Here is a 7,370-nt window from a genome sequence, read left to right as displayed (position 1 = left end):
GTAAAGGTTAGCTCTCTGTGCCAGAGGCAATCAGGGACTCTAGAGAATGCATCAATAATTGGTTATATATAGGTGGCCCATAAGTATTGACTATTCAATTCCATTGGCCTAGAATTCCACTTTTTGTACTTCCATATGTTAAAACTCTTATTCCTTCTAATAGGAATCATCCAAGTGCTATTATTTTCTTTAACTGGACCTTTCCAAATTCACTTAGCTGGAAGTAATGAATTCTATTTCTGAAATATTATTATATTTTATCATAGATCATATTTGGATTAATGGTGTAGAATATAGATCCTTAGGATGGTATAGAATATAGAGCCTTAGAATAGGAAGATAATTTGGTGAGCATTTAGTAGAGCTAAAATTTAGTAGAGCTAAATGGTATAGAATATAGATCCTTAGAATAGGAAGATACTTCAGTGAGCATTTAGTAGAGCTATTTATGTTTTAAATTTATTTTCATTCAATTAATATATTACTATTGATTGAAATTCAACAATATTACAAGGATGGTAATAAAAGAGTAGTCCCTTGCCTCATACCTTCCCACTCCCAATTCCCACTCTCTCGAGGCAACGTTTTTTAACCTTTCATAATATGTTATCTTCCCAGTTTTCAATTTTAGCCACTCCATTATCTATTGATTTGCTGCAATAGAAGATACAAATTTAGTTTTCTTACACCTCTTTTCTTACATTGTTGGAACCCTACATCTTACCAATGCATGTGCATTGTCTCTTTTCCCACTTTCCCAATATGGTCATTTCACAATTGTTGATTAAATCACTGTTTGGTGTTTTAAATTACCATAACTCTCTAGATAAAACTAATAGTTAAGCCATGTAGTATGTTTAGATTCCTTCTTTATGCATCTTTATTTTTTTCTGAAGTCAGTGACACATCTTTAATAATTTATTCCATCTTGATGTGCTTATCACTAATTATTTTAAGAAATCCAAGATAGTAAAATTTCTCTCAAAATAAATTCAGGTAATTTCTCTGCAACCACCCACTACCTGCAACACTTATACATATATCTCACACACTTTTTCCTTAGGAAATATTCTTTTTTGAGCTTTCTGTCCCCCTGCTTTGAACAAGTTTCAGTCTAGCTCTGGACAAGTCAAAGTTCAAGGGCTTCTGGTCACCGTTTTCCTGGGGTGACATCATCCTTGTTGACTGAATGTTTGTGTTACCCCCAAAATTCATATGTTAAAATCTTAACCCCTAATGTGATGATATTAGGAGGTGGGGCTTTGGGGAGGTGATTAGATCTTGAGGGTATGGACTTCGTGAATAGGATTAGTGCTCTTATACTACGTGGGATAGTACCCAGGGAGCACTTTCATCTCTTCTGCCGTGTGAGGACACAGCAAAAAGCCGTCATCTTGGTAGGTGTGGTGGCGCTCACCTGCTGTCCAGGAGTTAGAGCCTAGCTTTGGCAACATGGCAAGACCTTGCCTCTAAAAAAAAGAAAGAGAAAAAGAAAAGAAAAAAGATGGCTGCCTGTGAACCAGGAAGCAAGTCTTCACCAGATACTGAATATGCTGGTATGTTGATTTTGGACTTCCCAGCCTCCAGAATTGTGAGAAATAAATGTGTATATAAATTATTGTTTATGAGCCACTTAGTCTATAGTATTTTTGTTATAGAGGCCCAAACAAACTAAGACATGGAGATTCCTGAATAGTTTTGTTCCTTCCTTACTTGTACATGTAATTATAATTATCAGCTAGGTGTAGAAGACTAGGCTGAAAATTGTTTTCCTCAAATGTTAAAGGAATTGTTCCACTCTTTTCTAGCTTTTAGTGTGGCTGTCAAGAATGCCAATTCTATTCTTATTCCTAATCCTCAGATATGATCTATTCTTTCTCAGGAAACTTTTAGGATCTTCTCTCTCCTTGGTGTTTTGTAATTTTAAAAGCATGTTGCTAGAAAAAAAGAAACACCTAAAAATCAATCATCTAAGCTCCCGTATTAGGAAACTAGAAAAATAAGAGTAAATTAAATGCAAAGTAAGCATAAGAAAATATAGTTTTAAAAAATTAGATCTGAAATCAATGCAATTGAAAACAAAAATTAAGAGTGGCAGGAGCTGCTCCACTTCCTCCTGTTTTCAGGGAGCTGGAGCTTACTTCTCCAGGGACTTGGCTAGGAAGGGCTCTCTAGCCGTCTGGGTCACACTGCAAAGGCTGGAGTATTTTAAGAGTTTACATGTCAAGAAGAGTCTGTTACTTTTAAAATTAACTTAATTGTCCTTTTAGACTGTTTATTTTTGGATCAAATCCTATGCCAGGAATTTTAACTGCACTTTGAATGTATTACCAAGGTTATGGTGACCCTTAGATGCTATTTTTGGAAGAAGGAGGAATAGTGACAGTCTGCAAAATCAATACTCAAGAGCCTGAGGAGCCTCTGGATTTTGACTTCTGCAGCACCAATGTTATTAATAAAATTATTCTGCAGTCAGAGGGGCTCTGAAGCATTTCCCAAATTGGATGTGATGACTGAGGTCCTACAGATTATCATGTCTCCTGACAAGCGTTATTTCAGGTTATCTACTTTTGGAAATTTAGAAAGTTTGCAACATTACTTCCAAAGATTTTTATGTGATGCAAGCATTTCATTGTAATCAGACCCAGGTCAACAGATTTGATTTCTTTGCTGATACCCTTTACAAAGGCATTAGTCCTATCTTGCAAGGTGTTTTATTCACACAAATAACAGGATTTCTTTCATTATGGTATGTGATTAGAATGAATAGGGGCAAATATGTTTTGTGGAATATTACTGTTGCCCTGATTAAGAAGTTCCTGAATCTGAGGCTTGAGTATGATGGTTCATTGTGATGTTTACGTGTACATTCATGATAAGTTAAGTTCTCATTCTGAGTATAAAAATCTTCATAATTTCTTATTGAATTTTCTTTTTCTTTTTTTTTTTTTTTGAGGCAGAATCTCGCTCTGTCGCCCAGGCTGGAGTTCAGTGGCCGGATCTCAGCTCACTGCAGGCTCCGCCTCCCGGGTTTACGCCATTCTCCTGCCTCAGCCTCCCGAATAGCTGGGACTACAGGCACCCGCCACCTCGCCCGGCTAGTTTTTTGTATTTTTTAGTAGAGACGGGGTTTCACCGTGTTAGCCAGGTTGGTCTCTATCTCCTGACTTCGTGATCCGCCCGTCTCCGCCTCCCAAAGTGCTGGGATTACAGGCTTGAGCCACCGCGCCCGGCCTTGAATTTTCTATAGAGAAGATGCATGGAGAAGATAAAAGCAAGGTCCCTGTACCCTAATAGCTATGTATTTTGTGAACAAATGCTTTCATGAAGTTATAGATTATCTGGTATTAGACTGTCCTGTGGCTCTTTTGAACTCATGGGAATCATTGTGAGCCAAGATGAATAAGTTATAGGTTCTATTCCATTTAAGTAGAAGATTTCAAGAGTCTAAAGATTTAAAGTTTGTTGTTGAAGGCATATCCAAACTGTTCTTTTGTTTATTTACTATTAGAAAATGCAAAGGCATATGGACATTGCTTATTAGTTTAAATGCCAGAGATTAGATATTAAAGCAGTAGTTCTCTAAGTGTTGTGCCAAGACCAACAGCATCAGAATCACCCAGGAACTTGTCAGAAATGCTGGGGGTGAGGCCTAAAATCTGCATTTTCACAAGTTTCCCCCAGGAAATTCTGATGCATGCTAAAGTTTGGAAATCACTGTTGAGATACATTTTTTAAAATTAGCATTTAATTGCCTTGAGGTGTTTGCTTTTACTTGTGATTTCTTTACAAAAGTTCTGAAATTGAGGCATCACTAAACAAGTCTGAACAATTCTTTATATGATGTATTTCTAAAGTATACCTTTTTAAGAAATCTGTGGACAAGATATAAAAGTTTTCAGAGTCATAGATTTTCTCCTTATTCTTAAAACTGTTCAATGCAGTACTTATTAGATACCTTCCGTTTGCCCATAAACATTTCTTGACCAAATCAATGTGTAAAAAACCAGTTAGTGGTTTCTTACAAGACTAAACATACTCTTATTATATATTATTACACAGTACAGCAATTGCATTCCTTGATATTTACCCAAAGTTGAAAAATTAAGTCCACATAAAAATATGCACACAGATATTTATAGAAGGTTTATTCATAATTGCAAAAACTTGGAAGCAACTAACATGTTCTTCAGTAGATGAATGGATAAACTGAGATAAATGGAGACAATGGAATATTTTTTAATGCTAAAAAGAAATGAGCCATCAAGCCACGAACACCCATGGAGGAATCTTAAATGCAGATTACTAAGTGAAAGTCTGAAAAGGCTGTATACTGTATGACTTCAACTATATGAAATTCCGGAAACAGCCATACTATGGAGACAGTAAAAAGATCAGTGGTTGCCAGGATTTATGGGGAGAGATGACTAGACAGAGCACAGAGGATTTTAGGGCAGTGAAACCACCCTGTATGATACTATAATGGTGGATACTCATTATACATTTGTCCAAACCCACAGAATGTACAATACCAAGTGTACCCTACTGTAAACTGTGGAGTCTGGGTGATAATGATGTGTCCATGCAGGGTCTACCCTGGTGGGAACGTTGATAATGGGGAGGCTGTGCATGTGTGAAGGAAAGGAGTATATGGAAACCTGTGCCTTCAGCTCAATTTTACTGTGAGTCTAAAACTGATTTAAAAAATAAAGTCTACTAAAAAAAAAAAAGCTGGAAAAAAATGCAAAATGACATGCTTTTGTGTGTGTTCTTTCTCATTCATCACATTCGATATTTATTTGATAACTTTCTTTTTTTTCTCCATTCACTCTTGTTTAAATACTTATTAGCTGGTTATTATTCATCCTGGCATAAACTTGTATATCTCTTATCTTTTCTCTCCAGTTTTTCCATTTTATTGTTTTCTAGGTATACTTTTAGAAACAGCTCTTCAACTTTATCACCCTATTAGCTTTAAAACTTTTCTGCTATCACATTTAGAAATTATATTTATAAAATCTCTCCTGTTAATTTGTTCATTTTTTACAAGTATTAGCACTGTCTTTTTGTTTCATGGATGCAATGTCTTTTCTTATCTCTCTGATAACCATATATATTTCTTCTTCTACCCTCTGCTTTGTCCTTGTTTAAATTCCTTCTTCTGATTTATTTTCTGTTTTTTTTTTTTTAAGTTGGAGGCTTTTCTGAATGTTATTTATATCTGTTTACTCATATTTAAGAAAGAAATGTCCACACATATATACACACAAAACTGACTTGAATTCTTTTTGTGTTGGCCTGGTTTATTTATGAGTTAGTTTAATTATAGGATTAGCACGAAAGGGCCTGAGTCTTCATACTGGAAAAACTCAAAATGTCAGTAACAGTGGGAGTTTTTCCCCTCTTGGGCCAGTCGCTACAGTGGGATCCTCCAGTCTTCTGCTTTTGGCATAAACTTTGCTTTCAGTACTCTAGGAGTCAGTGGGGAAAGGGCTTGGGGATCCCACTTTTCTCTGTGAGACTATTAACAAACCTCCCTTTTCAGCACAGTTGCCTCCTTTCCCTTCTGTGTCTTGTGTCACCCAGTCGGGTATCTCTCTGATCAAATTTCTTAGTAAAACAAAGCTGAAGGATGAGCAGTTGTCTGTCTGCCCTGGGTGCAGCAGTGTACCCGCTCCTCATTGAGACCACTCCTCAGTTTAATCACTTAACTCACGTTTTACAGAACTTGAAGCCTAAAATCACTATGCCTCTCCGGGCTGTTGCTTGTTGGGTTCTCCCTCAACAGGGAGCTTTCTCTCATTTACTCAGTAGGTTACCAAATTCGTACACTTCATGGCTTTTTAATTCTTACTTATTGTTCTCTTTGGTGTTCTTTCGCCTTGTGTGATCCACTCATTCATGCATTCATTCATTCAACAAATATTTTCTGAACACTTTCTCTATGCCTAGCACTGTGTCAGGTGAAGTGGATGCAGTGAACCAGTGGGCAGAAATCTCTTCCCTCATGTGCCTTACATTTTAGGAGCATGAGCCAGAGAATAAACAAACAAATGACATATGCAGTATGTCAGATGGTGGTCAGTAACACGTGTGGGAAAAAATAATGCGGGGAAGAGGTAGAGAACATGCTGGTCAGAGAAGCCCCACAGATAAGGTGCTATTTGAGCTGACAGCTGGCAAAAATGTAGAAACAAGCCTTGCAGCAGAAAGTGAAGGAGGTCCTGCAGCTCTGGGTGATTACCTGGGCATGGTTAGGTGCTCTTCCTCTGCTCCCATCGCATCTTGAGCATGCTTTAATTATAACACTTATCATTATGTCCTATTGTGATTATTAAATTACATGTCTGTTTCCATGACTTGGCAGAGCCGCTGAACATCTGGAACTTTGTCTTACTAACTTTTATATTCTCGGAATCTAATACATCATATTAGATGTTCAGTGCATAATTGTTAATTCAATGAATAAAAAAGGAAAACCTCAAGTAAATTGCAGACTAGAATCAAGCCCTCAAGCTCTGAGTTTAGGGTTAGGAGCCTGGTTAGGAAGAAAGACTGTATATATGCTTTTGAGGCAAGCAGTCAGTGAGGGAATGAGGCATGATTACTTGCATGTGGCTACAAGCAATAAAAATGGGGTCAAAATGGTTAGCAGAGGGATTGCCCCACTAGTAGACCGGAACTGTTACAACAGGCTGTGACAACGAAGACAGATTGCAGACTTCCTACTTAGGCACAGATGAGAATGTAACGCAGAAGAAACCGGCTGCAACTAGTTAAAGCCAAGATGGTTGAAAACTTGGCTGACTGCTGACCTTTAGCTTCATTGTGCCCTTAATATCATAAAACTTCCATGGGGAAATTCCCACTCCCATCATGCACCTGACGCCATGACAGTTCCGGATTACCCATCTTTAGTCAAGAAAAGGGTGGCACCCCGATTCCGGGAATTGCCCGCCCATTTCCCAGGAAAGCCTTCCTCTTTATTGTAGAGTACTCCATACCTTCATTGTGCTTATTCATGTAGTACATGAACCACATTGCCTGTGACTCAATCTTTGAGTGCCTGCACTCATCCCTTGAGGGTATCCTTGCTTTTGCTCCACAATAGAACGTCTGTACTTTCACTTTGGTCTCATTTCCAGATTCTCTTACGCTTTGAAGACAAGAACCTGCACTGGCGTACTGGCAACGCTTGTAGAAACCCTCTGAGATCAGTGTGCTTGTTTATACCAGAAAAAATGTCATCACCAGGCCCCTTAGTCACAAAGCATATCACTAAGTCATCTTCGGTCATTTTTTAGAGTTTCCTAGCCACTTTCTGTTTCTGATCAGTGTAACTATGTGGCATGACTCAGATACAAGTTTCT

General features: G+C 37.8%; 1 pseudogene; it reads left to right on the top strand.

Moving 5' to 3' along the window:
• Positions 1-2,200: 2,200 nt before the first annotated feature.
• Positions 2,201-2,836, top strand: LOC105522616 (annotated as a pseudogene).
• Positions 2,837-7,370: the final 4,534 nt, after the last annotated feature.

Source organism: Colobus angolensis, unplaced genomic scaffold (genome assembly GCF_000951035.1).
Source record: "Colobus angolensis palliatus isolate OR3802 unplaced genomic scaffold, Cang.pa_1.0 Scaffold439, whole genome shotgun sequence".
Lineage (NCBI taxonomy): Eukaryota > Metazoa > Chordata > Mammalia > Primates > Cercopithecidae > Colobus > Colobus angolensis.
Note: the sequence above shows the minus strand (reverse complement) of the source record. Positions and strands in the feature narration are given on the sequence as shown.